Source organism: Dromiciops gliroides, chromosome 4 (genome assembly GCF_019393635.1).
Source record: "Dromiciops gliroides isolate mDroGli1 chromosome 4, mDroGli1.pri, whole genome shotgun sequence".
NCBI classification, from domain to species: domain Eukaryota; kingdom Metazoa; phylum Chordata; class Mammalia; order Microbiotheria; family Microbiotheriidae; genus Dromiciops; species Dromiciops gliroides.
The window spans coordinates 283603053-283626904 of NC_057864.1; the positions used below are offsets into that span (position 1 = coordinate 283603053).

Here is a 23852-nt window from a genome sequence, read left to right on the forward strand (position 1 = left end):
CAAGTGTATGTTGACAAAAGTTATTGAAATGAATAGATTACCATTATTTCCTGCCACAAAGTATTTATTACTATCATTTTGTGGGACATTTTGCTACAATGGAAAAGGCCCTGGCTTTGCAGTTACATGCATATACCACTTACTACCATTTACCTTGAGTAAGTTACTTCTGCTATTTATGACTCAATTACCTCATGCAAGATGAAAGAAATAGATAACTTAAAAAGTCATGTTAACTTCTAGATCTATTATTCTATAATTATGTCTAGAGGCAACTTGGTGGCAAAATAATAAAATGATATGCCTGGAGTCAAGTAAGAGCTGAATTCAAATCCAGGTGCAAACACCAACATATAACCTTGGACAAGTTAATTAACCTCATTCTGCCTCATTTTTTTGTGGGTCAGTGAGGGTTAAGTGAATTGCCCAGGGTCAACCAGTAGTAAGTGTCAAGTATCTGAGGTCAGATTTGAACTATGATCCTCCTGAATCCATGGTCGATACTTTATCCTCATTTTTGTCAATTGTAAAACAAGATAAAAATAGCACCTATCTCTCAAGGTTTTTATAAGTATCAAATTATACAATATTTATAAAATTCTTAGTGCAATGTCAGGCACATAGTAGGTGCTTAATAAATAAATATACATTTCCTTCTTTGCTTTCTTATTCCTCAGCAATTCCCTATTTCATTGCAACTCTGCTAATTATTTAAAGTAAATATTAATAGAAGAAAAGAAATTTAGACAAATTATAAAATTAAAGTGGTTTAAGTATTTGAATTAAATTTTTTATCATTGAAATTTAGACTGTAAAACTTGGGCATGGTATGACAGGGTCATACTTAGGCAAAAAGTTAAAGAAGGTGAAATTTGTTTTTAACATTCAACTTTCTCCTTTCCATGTTCCCTGCTCAATTCACTTGCTCTATACTGCTATTTAAAGTAGTAATTATAATTTAAAAGAAATAAATATTCAATATATACATGCATATGTGTATAGTATAATTTTCAAAGTACATGTGTATTTTTTTAAGTATTGTTTTTTTCAGGGAAAGCTGGATGGTTCATTGAATAGAGCACTGGGCCTGGAGTCAAGAAGACCTGAGTTCAAATCTGGCCTCAGACATCTGCTAGCTGTGTGACCTTGGGAAAGTCATTTAATGCTGTTTTCCTCCATTTTCTCATCTACAAAATGAGCTAGAGGAAAAAAAAAAGGCAAACCACTACTCTATCTTTGCTAAGAAAACTGCAAAGAGAATCACAAAGAGTTAGATTCAACTATTCCAAGAAAGGTTTCCAGTAAAAACTATGCAGTCTATTTCTCTGGTTTCAAATGTGAAAGTTGGTGATGGGGCAAAAGAGAGAATCAGAGGGGAGCCAAAAAAAAAAGGAAAAAAATTAATAATGGGGAAAGGATGACTATAGAATAGAGAGTTTTTATTATTTCTTATCCATTCATGCCAACTTGCCTTCCCATGGAACCTACCATATACCGAACCATGTATTTCTTGTAATTCTAGACTAAATCTCTCTATCCTTATCCTTTCAGAGGATTACTCATGTTCAAAGTCTTATGTATCACTCTGCCTGGTTGGGTATCTATAATATAGCCCCCATCCTTCTGAATTATCCCCCAAAGCATGAACTACACATTCTTTTTCATAAATTATCATGCTACAAGGCAAAAGCTAATAAATATAATAATTTCTTGAGAAAAATTCTGTTTTTACAAAAAAGCCATAATTTTTATTTCCCAGATTTCCTTTTAAACCCTTTACGAATTTAGGAGTGCTATTCTCTTTGCTAAGGCAAGTCCCATGATAATTTGTACAAGCCACTACAGGAATATCTTTATGTTGTGCTATTTCCATCCTTAGAGGATTATGTGACAGGGTGGTAGAAGTTATAAAGTAAAATCTAGCCATGCTACTTCAAGGTTAAAAATAAATTATGAAACATGCATACTATATGAAAATGAACCATTGAATCCAAAAGTATTTAAAGTTTTAGAAATACTGAGTTTACTCCAAGATCCAAATCATTTACCCAAAAGATATGATCTTAAATAATTTCTAAAAAGTATTTGTGATTATTTGAACATATATTTCTATTTAACAATTTTGTATTTGATGGTTAGTGTGTTGACTCTACAGTCCCTAGTTATAAGGCATGGCAAAATGTGTGCCTTCAATTTTACTGAACATCTAACTCAATGTGTTAAAGTTTGCCTTGTTGAATTCTGGCTGATACATAAAGCAGCCACTGACCATAATAATCTTTGGAAATAGAAATATTCATAATGTGATAAAATAATGGCATTTTGCATACACCCAGAGCCCCCACATGAAGTATGATTTAGAATTGATTGAACAGGCTGAGACTGAGAAACTGACTGAGAACCTACTTAAGAATGATTAAATCAAGACCACTCCTGGCTGGCCCTGAGTAGGGTGTTGTTCTCAGAGGCTGTGCATTACACCATCAACAGGAGACCACTCTCAACCAATTAACTTGAAGGATCTCCCCTTTTAGGGAGGGAGACAGGAAGTAGGAAGCAGAGGCTGTCTCGCTGGTCCTCTCTCTTTTCATTCAGGAAGCAGCATGTGGTGGGAGACAAAGAAAAGGAGGGTCCCTTTTGTCGTTCAGGACTTTGGCTTGGTGGGAGACAGAGAAAGAGAGGAAAGTAGATAGAAAGTAGATAGACTTTTCCAGTGTTCTGGGATCCCATGTGTTGTCTTTACTCTTTAATAAATGCTTAAAAGCCTAAACTCTTGCTGAATTTATCAGTAAATCTTAGCCAATTTCCCCCCAAAAGTGCTGGAGGGGGCAGGGTAGAACCCACATTTAGATTTTAAACATCACAATATCTGTCACACTATGCCTTAACAGGAACCTGATCCATAGAATATCTGTTTCTAATGTCACTAAGGATTCTTAGAATACTCATGGGTGAGAAAATGACTCACCCCAAGGAAGATATCCTATAATTTTCATTAAAAAATCAAATTTAAGGTTCAAAAGCTTGATGAAAAGAACATTTTATAGAATAAGATTATTGACTGATAGCAAATGTAGCCTAGTCTTTTTAGTACTTATATTTTTAGCTTCTCCCCTTCCATACTGAAAGGTATAGTTCACTTTAGTCACAGAACAGGAAAAAAAGTTGTCTTCCAGATATTCTAGCAAACAATGATTTTAGCCATATCCAGTTTCAGAATATTAGAATGTCAGTGTTAAACAATGGGGCCTATTAAAGGACTATGGAACTTACTGCCAACCTCCAAACATGACTGTACATCTTCATCATCATCATTACTGTGTCAAGTAAAAAAGCATCAATTAAGCATTTGCTATGTAGAAAGCCTTGTGTTAAGTGATAGGAATAGAAATACAAGCAAAAAGAAAGATTGTCTTTACCTTCAAAGAGCTTACATTATATTGAGGGAAGACAAGAGGTAAATGAAAGCTGAAGGTAGATGTAGAGAAGAAAATGGAAAAAAATCCAGAGTTAGGAATGAATGGCATAGTAGATTAGGCCCTGGTTCTAAAGTCAGGAAGACCTTAGTTTAAAGCTGGCTTATGAAAACTTACTAGTTGGGTGACTGTGGAAAATTCATTTGACTTTTCTTTGCCTCAAATTTCCCATATGTAAAATGGGGAAACAATAGTACATATCTTCCAGGCATTTCTTATCCATTGATGACACCTTGCCTTCCCTAGGAACCTACCATATGCCATTATGCATTTCTTATAATTCTGGACTGTCTCTCCCTAGCCTGATCCTTTCAGAGGATTCCTTATATCCAAAGCATAAAGTATCACTTGGCCTCGTTGGGGTCTACAAGTTAGCTCCTATCCTTTTTTTTTTTTGTGTGAGGCAATTGGGGTTAAGTGACTTGCCCAGGGTCACACAGCTAGTAAGTGTTAAGTGTCTGAGGCCGGATTTGAACTCAGGTACTCCTGACTCCAGGGCCGGTGCTTTATCCACTGCGCCACCTAGCTGCCCCAGCGCCTATCATTTTGAACTACCCCAAAGCATGCTCTATATATTCCTTTTCACAAATTATTACCAAGGTTATTCTGAGCATCAAATGAGATAATATAGTATAGTGCTTGAAACAAAGTAAGCACCATATAAATATTAGTTATCATTATTGTTATTATTGTTAATGAATACATGGGTGCCTTGGGCAATTTCCTTGAAATTGAAATTTAGGGAGTAACCAATCAATCAGAGAAAAGGCTTTAGGGGAAGAGTTAAATTCCAGGTTATTTATTAGGTTAACATGATATGGTGGAGAAAATTTGGAGAGTTATGGGTAGAGCCTTATTTTCACCTTTTTTTTTTTTTTAGTGAGGCAATGGGGGTTAAGTGATTTGTCCAGGGTCACACAGCTAGTAAGTATTAAGTGTCTGAGGCCCAATTTGAACTCAGGTATTCCTGACTCCAGGGCCAGTGCTCTATCTACTATGCCACCTAGCTGCCCCTATTTTCACCTTTTTCACAAGATAAGAGGAAGTACAAGAAAAAACATCCGGGAGGAGACTTTGAATGTATGTGTCCCATCTTTCCAGCACATAGTGGCTACCTAGCTGTGTGATTCTGGGCAAAGTCACAATTTCTGTCTCAATTTCTTCATTTGTAAAATGGGGCTGATAATAGTATTTCACAGAGTTTTGAACTGGTTCATATGAGATACTGTATGTTAAAGCACTTTGCAAAAATAAAAGTGCTATACGTATCTTAGCTTTCATTTTTTTTAGGATAATACAGCTGTTAGATTAACTTCTATAAAAACATGAGTATACTAGTAAAGAATATGGATGCCTTTTTCTTCCTTGACAGTCAACCTCTTTCAGGCAAATTAATATTGGAGAATACCTTATGACTCAGGTAAAGCTGAAAGTTTCCTGAAGCAGCAGAGGTACTCATATGACTGATCAATACCCTGAAAAGGTCTTCTTTTCAATTTTGAATTTACAACACCACACAGAAACACAGAGCAGTGGGCCAATATCCTACTAAATGTATTTGTATCAGTTATTAGGGTAAAAGACCTCAGAGGCCAATTATCCTCACTTTATAGATGAGGAAACTGAGGTACAGGAGGATTCTGTGGTTTGCTTATGGTCTTACATGTTGCCTGAGAGGGCATTGGAACCAGGATCTCTGAGTCTAAGCTACTGGTCTTTCTACTTCCTCTACTCTCCCTCCTCTACTCACCACTCTTTTCATTTCTCAATGAATACCCTGATCAAAAGTAGTTTGGAGAGTGGATTGTAAAACAAGAAAAACTACAAGAGAGTTTCCATGGCCTGAGAGTCTACAAGGAGTATTGAATAAAAGATAGGAAAGTTATTAAGAATGACATTCCTATGACATAAGTGCAAAGTATCTCAATAGTTAATAAAAGCGAGAATCTGTCAAAAGGGAGAGGGGAAAGGAAATAAGCATTTATATTGTGCCTATTATGTGCCAGGCATTTTTACTAAGTGCTTTTTACAAATATTATCTCACTTGCTCAAAATGAAGAAATATGGTTTCACAGAGAAATCAATAGACAAAACAACAACAACAACAAAACGTTAAAATGGCAATTGTATCACAGTAAAAAAGATCATTGTGCTTAGTTATTTTCATTATTTTATCTTAAGGCATTAGTTTCCTTATCAGTAAAAAAAAATGGCTAGATTAAATTATCATCAAATTTCCTTCCAATTCTATTTCGAAGAATTATTATGGATGCCAATCTGAATGGAAATCTCTCCTAAAATACTACAAGGCTTTGTTCTTGGCTTATTTTGTTCAATATTTTAATAAATTAGCTGGATGAAGGTATGTATTACAAGCTTAACATGTTTTTAGATGATATGTAGCTGGAAGAGATAATGAATATATTTCATGCAACATAGATAAATATATATAAAGATACATATATATGTTATATATATAAACAGTTTTTAATAGAAAACATTCTTGAAAATTCAAAGTACAAATCAGTTCTAATGAAATGAAAATTGATAATAAATGTAAAATTTTGCACTAAGGTTCAAAAAATCAATTTTATTCATACAAGATTGGGTAAACACCACTAGATAAGAGTTCTCATAAGGGAATATAAATTCAAATTGAGCCAAGTATTATAGAGAGAAAGTAATGAAGGTATTAATCTATGAGAAGTAAAACACAGAAAATAGGAAATAATTCTTAAATACAAACACATACTATCTCTCTATCTAGACTTTTACTCATGTTATTCCCTTTGCTTTGAATTTATTCTGCTTTTACCAATTGAAGTACTACTCATATTTAAAGACCTAATTAAGACTCCATCTCCTCCATGAAACATTCCTTTATCTCTGTACCCAGTACTCCCAACTGTGTTAACATCTTAATATTTTATAAGTATTTGCCATATTCTAGTCTGTATTAATTCCATAGATATCTATTTTACTATAACATAAACTCTTTGAGGACCAGGACTGCTTTTTATTCACTGCAGAAAACCTAGGTCATTGTCTTACTTGGAGTAGCCAAACCAATATAAAGGCAAAATATTCAGCTGTACTTCCATAAGGAGGTAATAACATTAACCATTACACCAAACAATATCATAAACTTCATACAATCTCTGTTGCAGCCAAACTAGTTTATTAGCTTTTTCTATAAATCAGAATTAAATCTGGCCTTCCTAACATTTGCAAATACTGTTTTCCATATTTGGAATATACTTCTGCCTAAACTTGTCCTCCTAAAATCACTTACTTCATTCAAGTTCTAGTTTAGGTTAATGGATTTGTAGCTGGAAGGGATCTTAGAAGTCAATGAATCTAATTTCCTCATTTTAGATAGAGTAGAAAAGACTGAGTCACAGAGAGGTTCAGAGATTTGTTCATCACATAGCTCAGAGGATTTGAACTAAGGTTTTTCTTAACTCCAAATCCTATTCCCAATCCATTATGCCTTGCTCTTCTGCTGGGAATGTTGTCTGATTGCCCTAGTTATTTTATTTCTATATACCCCCTAAGTAGAAAATAAAGTCAATGAGGGTAGTGTCTTTTTGTTTGTTTCATTTGTGTAACCCAGGATCTAGCATAATGTATTGCACTCAGAAAGAAGGAGAGAAAAAAGGCAACAGGCATTTATTAAATGCCTATGATGGTCACTGTGTGTATTTTTTAAATATTTCATTTGTTCTTCACAACAACCTTGGCAGATGGATGGAGTGTCTGAGGCTGGATTTGAACTTGTCTTACTTACTTCACACCCACTAAACCATCAAGTTACCACAGATTGGGTGGTTAGTTAATAAACATCTGTTGAAATTAGGATGATGTCACATATAGAAATGACATTTTTTACAGATATTGAGTTATCCACATAACTCTATTCCTAAATAATTCTAGCCCTTCCTATATTTCATGTTTCTTAGGAAGTTAAGAAGAGGACACTGCATGTGTTGTCCATCAAAAGAATATCACCTAAGGCAGAGGCTCTTAACTTTTTATGGGTCATGAACTCATTTGGCAACCATGTAAAGCCTATGTTCCCTTTCTCAGAATCAACTTTTTAAATATGCAAATTAAAATACTAAGAATTACAAAGGAAGCAGAGGTTACTGATAATAAAGACATATGGGTTTTTTCCCCCTAATTTCATAGGCCTCCTGAAATCCATACACAACCCCATATTAACAAACCCTGGTTTAAGAATTGGTGGGAATAAGCTAAGGACCTTGTCTGACACTGTTGTGTATGGTGTGCTGTAAAGAATATAAACCCAGGCATACCAAGGTTCATTTTAGGTTATGGTTTTGTCACTTATGAGCCATATGCCCTTGGGGAATCTCTCTGGGCCACACAGCTTCTTTTATCTTTAAAATGAGAAGTTTAGACAATATTTTCCCTGTGAGCTCTGACATTCTATGATTCTTAGATACATATGCCAGTTACCTCAGATATAGATGACTGTTGTCAAAATCAGATCCACTTGTGTATGTGAAAGAGCTTAAAAAACTGTATAACAAGTAATCTGCACTTGTGTCTAAGAATATAATCCTCCTTTGGCCTAAGGATAAACCTCTTTTGCCCCAGGCCAGCTGGTGATTGATTTACCAAGACCATGCATTTCAAATTGCTATTATAGTTCCACTAGGCTAGGCAGAACAAATAATAGTCCATATAATATTGACTTTTATGGCTCATACCACAGCAAATATTCTGCCCCGCCCCCCCTCCCCCCCAAAAAACAAACACACACACAAATGTTTTGTTGTTATTTTGTTTTTTGATATGCATCAGATGCTGGTCTATGCTTTTTTTCCCCTCCTATGACTGACCTAGGGTCAATACCTGATTGGTTATGACAGTTTTCCTTCCATGATTCACCCAAGATTTGAAGCAGGTTATTTTCAAAAGCTCAAAATACAGATGGGATGGGTATCCTCTAGGGTAAGCCAACTATCTAGAGATTTTTTTTTCTGACTACTATTTTCATCACTTTTACTGACTGCTTAAACTTTCAAATTCCTTCTCTTTCCACTGCAACTTGGTATCCTCCTGTGGTTTCTCATTTTCCCGCCAGATATTTTATCCTATTCTTTATGCTCTCTAGCTTCTCTAAAGCATATTCAGGTTGTCAGCAATCTAATCTCTTCAGAACTAAATTGCTAAAATTTGGGAGTCAAGAGTCTGTGTCACAGCAGCATTTATTTTTAGCTCTAAAGGACTCATCACTCCATCTGAAATTGTCTTTGCAAAGATTTCTTTTCTGACCTTTCTTTCTACCCTTTTGTCTGCTGCAATTTGTTGTTGTTTATTGTTTCTCTTCCTTCCTAGAGAAATAAAAGGATTTTATTTTTTAACCAATTTACTCATTGTTCCTTAAGCATATATGTAATGTGAAGGGTAATATGGTTTTAGGGGAAAGGGAAGAAAAAGGGATTTATTAAGTGCTTACTGTGTGCCATAAAATGTGCTAAGCACTTTTATAGATATTATCACATATGGTCCCAATGACAACCCAGTGATGGGGATGCTATTATTAGCTCCACTTTACATTTGATAAAACTGAAGAAGGCAGAGTTTATGGGAATTGCCCACAATCATACAACTTTTAAAGGTCTGAGGCCAAATTTGAACTCAGGTCTTCCTAATAAGGCCTACCTAGCAGGCCCAGGAGTGATGAAGATTCAAAATCAACTTCTACTTCTGACAATATACTCTCTCATGACTCTGGAAAAGTAATTTAATATCCTTATGTCCCAGATTACTCTCTAAGATTATAAACTGGAGAAGAGTCCAGGAGTCCTTATACTGTTACATATAGCCTTTCCATAAGAGAATTTTGAAGAAATTTCTTGACACATGCAGAAGAAAACACCTAAAAACATTCATCTTTTTCATGTAAAGTAAAGGAGAAAGTACACTTTGAATATAATGGTACAACTTTGATAAGACTGAAAATGTCAACTGAATCTTAGGTTTTTGTTTTTGTGGGTTTTCTGGTTTTTTGGTTTTTTGTTTGTTTTTATAGAAAAGGCCTCCAACACATAATGAATATGACACTGTCATTTTGAAAGAATCATTAACTATGTAGAACTCTATCACGTATTAGTTGTTTGTTTGTTTTTTGCCCGGCAATGAGGTTAAGTGACTGCCCAGGGTCCACACAGCTAGTAAGTGTCAAGTGTCTGAGGCCGGGATTTGAACTCAGGTCCCTCCTGAATCCAGGGCTGGTGCTTTATCCACTGTGCCACCTAGCTGCCCCCACTATTAGTTTTGATAGGTAATTCATTTGAAAATTATCAAGTCTCAATCTTTATGGAAACTTTAAAAAGGGAACAATTCCATAGCCATCATATACATTTCTGATTTATTAAAAGGGCTTTTTTGGTTTTGTTTTTAATTTTTATCTAAAGATATTATAGTTCTTCTCCATCAATTAAAAAAAAAAGAGTAATATATACTTTTCTTTCCAGAAATATATTTGTTAAGAGTCAGGGAAATATAAAAAAAAAACATAACTACATTTCAGAAATGGTATCCAATATATTTTCCTTCAGATATGTGGATATTAGAGAGTTCTTTTATTTTCTTTGGTTTATATTTTTTAAAGAAACATCTGAGAAACTGTACTGGCCCAGAACTCTATACTTAGATTGCTATAAATAAAACTATTGAACATGACTTGTTTTGCTTTTGTTTTGATTTGATAGCCATTTTGAAGTTCTGAATAAAACTACTCATTCCCTTAAGTAGAAGGGGCATCGAAATTTATGTTTATAACCGCCCACAATGCCATCCTCACTCTAAGAATATAAACATAATTCTTTACTAGGTTAAAATGTACCACTAAACCAGGACTTTTTTGCTCCTAGTGTATTTGGATAGATAGATACATAGATACATAGATAGATACATAGATAGACTTGTAGATATAGATACTTTATATATAATTATCTATTCATACACACATTCGTGTATATGCATACCTGTATAAAAGTACATTTATAAAATATTTTTCTAGTCATGCATATACACAGGTATGTGTGTGTGTGTGTTTCTGTGCATACAAACTCTTCATTTGTGTGGATGTGATTGCTGCCAGGAAGGTGGAGAACAATGTGCCAATGGTTATTTTTGTTCCATTGACTCTTGTTCTAAGATTAGTCATCATAATATCTCAGGCATTTTGGAAGAATTTCTGACTGTAAATCAGATAGTTTTTCTATGGATAAAAGACAGTTATCCCACTCTAAACAGTATTGTTAATAAAAGAAAAAATAGCCTAGGGTACTCTTCATGACTTTTATTAAATACATATGATCTTTAAAACTGAAATACTGTCAGTCTGTCCTGATCAGAGAAAGACTTGCTAGTAATTTCATTCTTGCAAGACTGAAGTTGTAATTCTGGGCAAGTGGTGCAGAATAGACAATAACAAGAGAAAGAAATATCTGGGGTCAGTAGAGCAACCCTGAATTGAAGCTATGCAGCCACCAATCACTGCAACTCCAGAGAAGCAATGTGATCATCAATTAGACAAAAATGAACAGAGCAACATGTTTGTTTTGTTTTGTTTTGTTTTGTTTTGTTTTGTTTTGTTTTTTCAAGGGAATACCCTAGTTAGAACAATGTCTACAACACTGGGAGTATAAATTGCTCTTCCATATACAAAACCTGGTTATATGTGTTTCCTGTAAATGTGCTTATCACGCATGATCCCTAAATGTACGTTATTCCTCCTACTAGTAGTGTATAGATATTTAACTCAGATGATATCCCAGGTGAATTATGCTGGTGGTGGTGGGAGGGGCGGAATGCTGCTTTCCTTATTTGGCTATTTTATTAAATGTCTCTACTTAGAACTAACTGTGTATGTACTCTGCAGTGACTAGAAAAAAAATTAAGTATAATATATAAAGAGCTCAATTATAATAGGTGGATTTGAATAGCAGTATATTTATAGATTATATTGAAATTTTAGTAGATATTTGGGGAATTAGGGTAAGTGACAAATATTAAAGAAGGGAGAGATAGATAGCTAGCTAGATGGAAGATAGATGATAGATGATAGTGCATAGGTGGAAAAATAGATATTTATGTATGTAAACCCATTTTGTATTTGTGTATGCTTATATATGTATCTCTTATAGTTACATGTTGCTTTTCTTTGAGAGAAGGCAAGCTCTTTTAGGGCCAGTGGTTATTTCAGATAGAGACAGAGAATAAAAATGCGTATGGAGATACAGATGGAAATGGAGATGGAGACAGAGATGAAGATATTGATATAGAAATATAGGGATAGAGATGATAAAGATATAGATAGATCACCTATATAACTGTAGATCACACACATATAGATCTATATATCATATATAAAAAATGTCACATATATTTCATATACATTATATATATATTCATTCACTTATTCATTTATTCTGTATTCTTAGCACCTAGTATTGTGCTTTATACTTGATACACCTAATTAGTACTTGAAAAATGCTTTTTACTTAAATGGTTAATTGATCATACTCTAAATTTGTCCTTTAACTTATATTTCTGATGATGGCTTCATCATATTTTCACTTAATTACACTCAGAACTTTAAATTCGTTTTCTCTCCTCTCCTTTTCCACATAAATTCAATCATCTAACATTTTTATCTACAAAATACTTCCCATGCATGAGTCCTCCTCTTAATTCCTACTGGACTCAATTTTGTTTATATTTTTTGGATCTCCTAAATGGTCTTCTGTCTTTTAATCCATTGATTCTCTTGCTGGATCTACCTTATTACTGCTTGAGAAAACTTTCTGACAAAACCATATGAATATGTCATGCCTCTTGTAAAAATACCTGTAGTTACTCACATTCCCTATTAAATGAAGAATAATCTCCTCAACCTAGCATTCAAGGCCCTTCACAATTTGTTCCCAGGATTCTCTCTACTTAAGAATCTATATTGAATTAGGTCATAGAGAAATACATACATACTAAAGGTGCAGTTTTTAAACTTTGTAAAACATCTAATGAAAGGGGGAAAATGAATGAGGGGGAAAGCTGATGAATAAAAGATAATCTCTCATGTGAAAATGATCTCTGTCTCCTACTAATTTTTAAAAATTGTCTCTGGACTGGTACTTTGCATTTATACCACATTTATGTGTTTTTTTAGATTTTTATTTACCTGTTCTTTCCCTGATTAAATTACAAAATTTCTTCTGAGATGGGTCTAAATCATGTTTCTTTTGTTTTCTTTAATTCCAAGCTTACTCTCATATAGAAACAGAGAATTAATACAGGTTTGTTGACCTGAAAATATTTTTTGCCTTTTATTCCAGATGGACATTGAAGTATTATTGAAATTTTACTATAAACTATGTCATAGCAAATGGAGGAATGTGGATGGGAGTTAAATGAAGGGTAGGTTTGATTGTCCTCTTCATAACCTCAGTTTGAAATGTAACAAACTCATTCAAACCAATGGGCAAAAGCTTCCTTTAAAACCTTAGGAAAGTCAATACAGATTAAGTTTTTGGCTTCTTGCTGATCTACTAAGTTTGTCAGCATGTACTGTCTGCTATATATGGGAAAGGAGAATGCAAACAGCAGTTTAATGTAATTTTGTGATAATGGAAAAGTTCTTTTCAACCTGCAAGAGCTATTTTTGTAACAAGGCAATGATGGTGCTATAAAATAATTGTAGGGACATTTTCCTAATAAGAATGACTCAATTTACAGACTAGCTAATTGAGTCAATTACTAAAGAACCCCACTGTTATGGGATGGGATTGTAATAGGTTTTAGATTACACACAAATATTCTCAAACTGAATGATATAGTATAAAAGAAATAAAAATGTAAAATGTAAAAAATGTAAAAATATAAAAAAAAATTATATGCCTAGGATGAAGAGGATCAAGGGAGCATAGCCATGAAAAAGGAAGAAAATGTGTATGGGTACAGATAGATATTGTTAACATTCAAACAAAAATATGGGACAGTGTGTGGTGAGTGAGATAAGAGGTTAACTGTTTGACATTCCTTGAGTGGCAATGAAACTATGTGGATGACAAAGGGAGAGAAAAAACAACTAATGTGTACAGAGCATGTTAAAATTTACAAAATAGAAAGCCAACAAGGTGCCCAAGACATGTAATGAAACCATCTTTCATAAACTTATAGGAGAACATGGACAAGAGCCCCACGATATGAATAGGCAAATGGGGGGCTAAAATTTTTACTATTGGAGGGAATCACCATATCACTGAGATATTTGTGTGTGGTGGCATATTAAAAAGCTCATCTTCTAATTCAAATAAAATTTTGAGAAATATTTTTTTTTTTCTGTTTTAAAGTACTTTCCCAGACTGTTCCCTTTAGGGAAATATAAAGAAAGCCAAGAACAAAAGTAGGGAATCAGGCTAAAGGGTACCAAACAAACAGAATAAAAATGATCTATTGTCTAGTCTAGATCATTGGCTTCTTAAACCCTTAAGGGCATTATCAATATATTAAGACCCTTTCAAGTATAGTGCCATCCACTGATTATTGGGGTTGGGGATAGTTCTTTCAATCCTTGATAGGAGATATCAAGGGAGGGATCCAATAATTTGATTATTTTTAGCAGATGATTAAGAGAAAATTCCTCAAGAATATTGATTTCCCAACAAGAAAACCTTTATTTTAGCATATTGTAACCTTTTCTTTGTTCAAAAATTCTATAGAATATTGCCTCAAATAGACTTCAGCAGAGAAAATGATGCCCAAAGTTAAGGTGGAAAGGAATATATGCCAGTTTGAGCAATTCTCTCCTTTTTCAAATGCTTTGATTCAGATAAATGAAAAAATATTAAAAATATTTCTAGCAGACTTGTGCCTAAAATCTTCAGAATTAATATTTTTCTTCTATCTTTGTGTGTATGTGTATATAACAATTTTTCCTTTTCAAAGGAAATAATAACTGTAACACAGATGGATGAACAAAAACAACATAAGAAATTAAAATGGCATTAAATCACATCAAAATGGAATATACAATTTAAAGAACTATGGTTCTTTTTAGTTCTAACACCAATTTAAGACTTGAAGAATTCAGTGTAATTGGTATCAAAAGGTCAGAGAAAGGGCCATCATTTTAAAAGCTTTCATATTAAAAGATTAGAAAATTATTATAGGAAAAATTAATATAAACAGAAAAATGGTTAACAACTAAGAAGTTTCAATTGTGTGCTCACTTCAGCAGCACATATACTAAAACTGGAACAATACAGAGAAGATTAGCGTGGCCCCTGTGCAAGGATGACACGCAAATTCATGAAGAAGTTTCAATTGCTAGAGTATATTGGAGGTCTCAGAGGTTTATATTGAAATATGGATCTATTTATATCAATGCATATTCATTAAACCTATTATATCTATTATATCATTTATATCTATTATATCAATAGGAATAAACTGGACCTAAGATTTGATCTATAAAGGGAATTTCTGGATGAAGCAACCCCCTTTACAAATGCTATCATATAGTCTTACAAAGTAGTTTAGAATAATGACAAGCTAAATAAATTGCCCTGGGTTACACAGCCAAAGGCAAAAAGGACTTTATCTCAGGTCTTTACAACTCCAAGGCTAGCTATCTATGCAATCTTCTACTGCTATCTATCTTCCTATTTCTCTCTGTCCTAATTTCTCTTTCTCTTTCTCTCTCTTTTGGTCTCCATGTCTGTCTCTGTTTCTCTCTCTCTGTTTTTTCTGTCTGGCTCTTCTCACACAAAAACACATTCACCTGGAACCTACCTGAGCTACTATGTCTGTATAAAATATTATATGTATGGATACAGATAGATATACATATATGTAGAAATATATGATTTGTTTTATATATGTATTTATTTTTATCGATTAATAGTATTTGAATTATATGTTGTATTAAACTTTACTATATACCTATTTATCAATATATATGGATTATGTTGCTATAGATATAGGTATACTTATTTCTCTAGATCTAGAGCTATTCACATAGATTAATTTTAATATAATTATAATATTATAGTTCTTCTTCCCTTATTTTTTAAACAGATGATAATGGAGTTCATGTAGTACAATCAAATGTTTTGCACATAAGGTCACAGAATATCTTTATTACTGAACCACTTTCAGAAAAAAAATCTGACTAGAAACCATCAAAATAGCTATGTATTAATTTCATGGAAACTTATATGACTATTAAGTAAGAGAATTGAGAAGACAAAAAAAATTGTGGAAATTCTATTACCATCTATATCATTCATTTTTAAGGCTATAGAAGGATCACATAATGCCCTATAATGGTGAAAGCCATGAATAATGGATTAGAAAGAAAAAGGAAATTCACCAAGTGAGGAGACATTACACCATGATTCCCCACACAAGTATTTTAAGAAGCACATCCCCCTCTTGTCATTTGAAACTTTCAACTATTTTGCTTCCTCAGGGCAACTCCTACAGATGATGAATAATTCAGTCATAATCCTAATTAAAAAGAGAGTAGGAGCTCCACAGCCAGTGAGAGTTACAGGGCAATGTTACTAATTAACTGTTACTTCAAATTGCCATCTGAAATAGTAAAAGGCAGAGTGCAGGAAATATGTAGAGGATTTTTATTCCAGATCAAGCCAGGAAAAGAAAAGAATGTTTGATGACTGAAAATTTAAAACCCAATAAACATCATATACTCTGTTGCTTCTAGTCTCTCCTATCTACTTTTTTTCAGTTAATATCAAATATACATATGTGTGTGATCAGTTTATTTTTAAATAAATTAAGATGGTTTACTGAGTAACTAAGACATATGCAGACACCTTGAAAGCAATCTGTAATAAATCAAACAGTACTTTTCTCCATGTCTAATTTTATACCTCAAAAATACTTCATTTCAGTTTAATTCTCATAAACTCACACATGTAGTAATTTCTTCATTAATTATGCTAACAAAACAGAACAGGAGAAAAACACATCATTCATAATACCATTAAGACTCTTTTATTTGGTTTTGATAATCCAAACACATTTGGGTTGATAGTCACAGACTTCCATGCTGTGTAGGGTTCCCAGGAATTAGGAACCAGACAATTTTTCAGGATTGCACTCATAAGAACATAATGAGGTAATTTAAAATAACTTCTCTGAATTGATTACATGGATTATCAGCCCACAAATTTATTCTTTGCATCATCAGTCAACTGACCACTTTTTTCAATCAATAAGAATTTACTGAATACCTACTAATCCACCAGGAACTGTGTTAGGCACTGAGGATACAAAGACAAAATCAAAATGACCTAATATTTGGCTGTTTCTTTTTTTTCCCCCAAGACTAAGCTTGGTATTCAATTTAATTTGATTTCATCTACATGTTGGATAGCATTTAACCAGTAATTTCTAAGCTGAGACCCAGAGATTGAATGCATTCACTGGTTGCAATTACCTGCCTTCATGTTACACCCTGAGTTTATTACAAAAGGATTGTCTGTTTTCTCAAGAAACTAGAGTTTCCAAAGCTTCAATTACACACTTAACTCAGATTTCTGAAGGATAATTTTCATTTTGTCCCCCAATCACAGGGATCTTCCCTAGTGGAGGGTGGGGGCAAGGACAGAAAAAATGATATATAGAATAAAAACATGTATCTGCTATGCAACTTGATGGAAATGACAATGGCACATATTCCATGATGAAGGAAAGTAAAGGGTTGGGGGGCGGCATTTATATAAACATATAGGAAGGAAAGAAAGAGCCAATCAATATAATTTGTCCTAGGTTCTATATTAACAAAAGATGGCACTGAACTCTTAATTTTTGAGTTGAAAGGGATTTAGTGGTCATCTACTCCAAGTCATACCTGAAAAAGTATCTCTTCTAAAATATATATAACATATAATCATCTAGGCTTTGGGATGAATCAATCCACTGTTGACAGAGATAAACTATTCCACATTTCGATAATTCTGATCGCTAATAATGACAACATGAATAACAAATAGAGTAATAGCAATAGCAACAACAACAACAATAATCTCTCTCTCTATCTCAGCTTCTGGTCTATGGAATACCTGTTTGTCAGGTGGTGGTGTAAAGATGTCTAACTCTAAGAACCATAACACCCACAACAAATCACAAAAATGGCATAGAAATGCCATTAAAAAAACTATATCAAAGAGATAGGAGTCTCTGAAAGGGTTGACCCCAAGTTTCTGAGAAACATACGATTTGCCAAGAAACCAAACAAGAAGGGGCTAAAGATGATGCAAACCCCAAACACCAGACAATAAGACCTGAGCAGAGTCTATCAAGGCCCTGAGCACCAAAAGCTCCAAGGCCAAGGTCTATATACTTTCAGGAAAATTTTTAAGTCTGACGGAAGAACAAAAACAACAAAGTTTCCAGGCTGAAGCAAATAAGTTTATTGAGAGAGGGTTAGTCCCCCAACAAAGCCAATAGGTTTATTGAGAGAGTTTTAGTTTCCCAATAAAGCCGGTCATACAGGCGTTGGACCTGAGAGACCCAGAGTTACAAAATCCATGGGTTTATATACCCTTCCAAAAGTTATACAACATTTTATTAATCTTTATTAGTTGCACTTCTAAAATTAAAACATATTCTTAGGAAATATGAGGAACTACCTAAATGACCATAAATGTCAGCATTATGATGACAATATGGTGGGTCATTGTCAGGCCACTGGTCAGCAGTGTGAACTCTTTAAGAAAAGTATGTCACTCGTGGTTACTAAAATATAGCATTGATGACTAGTATATCTTGTGATATTACTTAATGCTTGACATTGGAAAGTTAGACAGAAGAGAGACTTAGCCTTTTAACCTTATGTAACTGTAACAAAATAATATCTAAATATAATAAATCACAATTTTTCAGTTAATATATTGATTATTATCTTAATCAAATCACTTATACCTATGGTGAATCTCTTATAACTAAGGGATGGGGAAAATCTCACTCACAAGACCAAGGTCCTCAATGCCATTGCCTACCACACTGGCTTAGGGTTGACATAAAATGTCCAGGCCAAAGGCTCATGAAAGCCACCTCTAAAGACTGACAGAACTACTGACACGAAAGTTGTCAAACACACTGTTTCAAAAGCTGACAACTTATTGTCCCCCAAGGCTGTCAAGATCATTAATACAAAGGTCACCTAGTCTGACACTAGAGTCACTACATCTGACACCACGATTTACAAGGCCACAAAGTTTGACACCAAGGTCACCAAGTTTTGTCCCAATGCTGCCAAGTATGATTCTAAGATCATGAAGTTCAGTGATTCCAAGGCTACTGATCCAAACCGTGCTGAGACCAGCAACCCTAAGGCTAGAAAACCCAAAGATGTTGAGGCTAAAGCTACTAGTCCCAAGCCTTTAAAAAAGATGTGTCAGTACAGAAGGACATTTTTTTTTAAACACAAAACTGCTTTCCCCCCTTAGCCTAGGTATTAATAATCACTATTTTGGACAAAAAAGGAAATGAAGATTCATAAGAGTAAAAATAATCTTGTTTAAAATAATAGTATTTATATAGAGTTTCAATTATTTCAAAGTCCTCTACAAATATTTTCACATCAATCCTGATAGAAAGGTGTTATTATTATCCCCATTTTAAAGATGAGGAAACTGAGTTAGACTGATGTTAAGTGACTTATTCATGGTCACATATTTATTATCTGAGACTACATTGGAACTCAGGTCTTCCTAAATGTTAGGAGTTTATTTTTTTCTTCATCTAACACTGAGACTTTGAAATTTTCACAAAACCATCAGCTGATCATGTTGCATGAACTTGGGCCTGCATCATCCTTCTTGCTGTCCTTACGATGTTATACAGGTGAGTATTGTCTTTCCTAAAATGTACTGTCCAAAGCTGAGAACTCTATTTCAAATTTGGTCTGTCCATAGGAAACACAGTAATATGATATAACCTCCCTCATTCTAGAAACTGTTTATCTTAGAATCTAAGATTAGATTAGTCTTCTTGGATGTCATATCTACCCTGTTGACTTATGGAAATATTTTTAAAGGATCTTTTAGTCACATAATTCCCATCTTTAGCTTTTGAAAATTATTTTTTAAACTGAGTAAAAGAGATTATGTTTATAGTCATTATATATTATTATTAGAGTTAACACAACATTTCTGTGTTTCTTTTTAATCCAGACTCCTATTACAAAATATATAAACTATCCCTTTGGGCTCAGTGATCCCTACATAGTGCTCTACTCATTCTCAAATTGTTGATCACATGGAATCTAATTTAGGAAGCTAAGTGGCAGAGATAGTATCGAGCTTTGAGTCAGGAAGACCTAAATTCAAAATCCTGCCTAAGAAATGTATCAGTTCTGTGATGCTGAGTAACTTCTCTCTGACTCAGTTTTTTTTTTTTGGTAACATATGAGGCTTATACTGAATGACTGTTAAGGTCCCATAAAGCTTGGATTTCTCATAATCCACTAAAGAGATGCCCGACTTAAAGAAAACTAAAAATCTACACTCTCACAATCATAACTTTTTGATATTTTGGTAAAAATGGCTTGCTAATTCAAAAATCATATCATCCATGCCTTCCTCTGAGCCATTAATAAAACATTTTCTGATGGTATAAAACCAAATGCATAAACCTAGGACATTCTTCTGTAGTGTTTATTACAAATTAACATAAACCATTGATGACAACTTTTGGCCAAGACTTTGAGCCATATTTATCCATTGGTGTGCTAAACTCTTGTCCATATTATTTTATTTTCCCCCATAAGTATCACATGGATGATTTTACCAAAATTTTAGTTTAAATCAAGGTAAACAAAATCTAAAAAAGAAAGGCCCTTTTTATGCCCTCCAGTTGTTAATGATTATACTCATTTTGCTACTGGCATTCATTTTGTATATATTTTGAATTTATTTGTAAATGTATATATAATTAAACAAATCTCCTCTAACCTAAAACTTAAGCTGCTTCAAGAAGTGACTACTTTATTTCTAACTTTATGCCCCAAGCACCTTATCCAGTGTCTAAAGCAGAGAGGAAACTTTCAGGTAATAAAACTCCTTCCAATAATAGATTTGAACCCCCTTTACAAATTACTATCTTCCAGAGTTACCTATTTACTTTTATCAGTGCTTTCCTCATAAACTACCTTATATTTAGTTTGTATATTTTGTGTTTATGTACTTTATATTCATGAAATATTTGACATATAACATACATATACATAATACTCACACACCTATATATACACAAATACATACACATTCAAATATACACACATACAAATACACAGGCATATACATATATACGTACATATCCAGATCCATATAAATATACCTCTTGCTTCACCCCACTAGAATGTAAACTACATGCAAATACTGGGTATTTAATTTTTTGTACTTGTATCTCTAGCAATTTTGTGCTCAATAAATATTTCTTGATTTATCAATTAGATTAATGTTTATAACAGTAGTTTAAGTATTACACAATGAAAATGTTGTTACTCTCATTAAAATATTTAGAACAATGAGTATAAAATGTTTAGAAATGTAAATGAATGGGGCAGCTAGGTGGCCCAGTGGATAAAACACCGGCCTTGAAATCAGGAGGACCTGAATTCAAATCCGGCCTCAGACACTTGACACTTACTAGCTGTGTGATCCTGGGCAAGTCACTTAACCCCAATTTCCCAACAACAAAGAATTAAAGAAATATAAATGAAAATTATTCTTAAAATTATGCACATTATTTTTTTTTCTATTTAAGTTAAGAGCTATATAACTGGATGAAGGGCAAACAATATCTGTAAAATAAAATGGGAGATAGAGGAGGCTTGTCTTTGTTCTTTGTTTGTTGTTATTTTTTTTAATATACAATCTGTTAGAGGAAGCCATTACTTGTTTTATTAATATTGCTCTGTTGTGATCTTAAGAAAGGGCTACACCTTGGCTTGTCATCATAATCTAGAAAGGCTAGAAAGGCAGCAAGTACTGCTGAAAAGGCATGTGATAATGTTCCTAACCTTATGGAAATGTACTATAGAATCCTAGGGACATTCAGAAAGTTCACTGTCTTGTTGGCCTAAATAGTAAATGTAAAGGAGAGTGACTTCAGATAAATTAATTTTCCCAAGTATGAGCTATATATTGAAATATATCTTTTTTTTTTTTTTTAGTGAAGCAATTGGGGTTAAGTGACTTGCCTATGGTCACACAGCTAGCAAGTGTTAAGTTTCTGAGGCCGGATTTGAACTCAGGTACTCCTGACTCCAGGGCCAGTGCTCTATCCACTGTGCCACCTAGCTGCCCCCAAATATATCTTAAAATGATGATAGTACAAGTACCAAATCAGAGATGGTTTACTGTGAATTTGCTTAAAAGGTTTTTGAGTTTCCACTTGGAAAAACCACAAGTAAACAGGACTGTGTTTAAAATGGGAAACTAAATATGGTAAAGAAAAATTCCATGTGTTTAATTTTTATGAATTTCTATCATACCTGAAATTAGGACTGATACTTTGGAGAACTTATGGATATGGTGAATAGCTAAAATCCATCAAATTCAATTAATGCATTAATTCTAAGAATGGAATAACATGACCTGGATTTGAATCCTAGCTCTTCTGTTTTTTACTTAGGTAATTATAGACAAGTCACTGAATTTCTCAGAGTCCCATTTTTTACATCTATAAAATGGAATCAGACTACATGATTTTGAAGTTTGTTCCACTACTTAAATTTGTGATTTTGGGAGGTGGGGTGTTTTTGTTTTTTAATTAAATTTGAGTAGGGGTATATAGCACTGGATTTAAAAGGTATCAGTGTTGATATAAATGCATACTCTTCTGTCTTGGTAACCACATCTGAAGGACTACACTGAATTTTGGCTTCCATATTTTAAAAACGTAAATGAGAAAACATAGCCTATGCAGGAAAGGAGGAAACGAGTGTTGCAAGCTCTGGAAATGGCTATATGAAATCAGTTGCTGATTTCAAATATGTCAAGAGCCATTCAGGTTTAAATTAGAGTAGCCTTATTGTTGTTACCATGTAAAACAGAAGATGGCAAAAAAAGAAGAAATTAAAAGGAAGCAGATTTAACTAGTAAGAGGTAGAACATTAAAAATAATTAGATTTTCTCAATGAGAATGTCCATATCTGAGTGTTTGTATACATGCATTCATGTAGAGACATAGGTTGTTCTATAGCCATAGGTTGTCTGTGATTCCCTCAATTTGGAATTCTCACACATTAATCACAATCCTAGATATTTGTCTAGAGAACTGAAAGATAAAGACACATCAAAAGCTAATATATGATAGAAATAGTACTAGAAAGATTTTTTTGACTTCTAGACCTCTATCTGCTAGGCAGCTAGCTTGTACAGTGAACAGAGGCCTGGACTTGGACCAAAGTTGAAATTTGTCTTGAAAACTTTACTAGCTCTGTGATCCTGGGCAAGTCATTGACTATCCTCAGCCTCAGTTTCTTTATCTGTAAATGGGTAAAAATGGTATGTCTTAGAATTGTTGTAAACATAAAATGTGATAAATTGCTATGTGTGAGCTATTATTTTTATTATACTAGCACACTGTCTTCCTGTTCAATAACAGATATTTTCTTTTAAAAGGAATTCCTTTTACAGAAAGTATTTGAGAAAAAAAATACTATAATTTAATATATGGCTTGGGAATAGATAACCTCTCAGGTCCTATCCCAAATATAAGATTATATGTTTCTTTGTCCTGTGACTCCTACATATTTTATTTTGCTTCATTCTTTTAAAGATATCAAAACATAGCCTGTCTTCTGTCTTTTGGCTTATGTCTTATGAAAGAATTATTGTTACTAGATCTTCTCATGTCTGACTATAATAAAATCTTAATCAAATATGAATGAGACTAGGGAAACTTTACCTTCTACTCTATAAATCCAGGATCATCTCCAAAATATAAATCAGAACAATAGGGCATAAATTTAGTTGGAATGGATATTTTACCATACCCAGTGCTGTTTACTACTGCACACTAATATGTCTATATGTCTTCCTTGAGATTTGCTATTGATTTTACAATCATTAAAACATAATTAATATTTGGGAATACAACTTTATGTGACAATACATTCCAAACACAAAACAATTATTGGAGAAGAGATCTGAGAGGAATTGAGAGAGAGTGAGAGTGAGGCAGAAAGAAAGAGAGAAATAGATATTATAGGTTTCCTTTGATTTTTCATTATTTCTAGAATATTATAAGTCAATGTATACTTAATTGACAAATCCATCAATTTTCTATTATCTCCAAGAT

The 23852-nt window shown here is 33.5% G+C and overlaps 1 non-coding gene and 1 pseudogene across 1 annotated transcript; one reads left to right on the forward strand and one right to left on the reverse strand.

Moving 5' to 3' along the window:
- Positions 1-23852, reverse strand: part of LOC122753470 — a 127793-nt pseudogene that overhangs the window by 3628 nt on the left and 100313 nt on the right.
- On the forward strand, positions 14736-14842 carry LOC122726936. Its single transcript, XR_006352927.1, has one exon. It is a non-coding gene; the product is annotated as a U6 spliceosomal RNA (small nuclear RNA).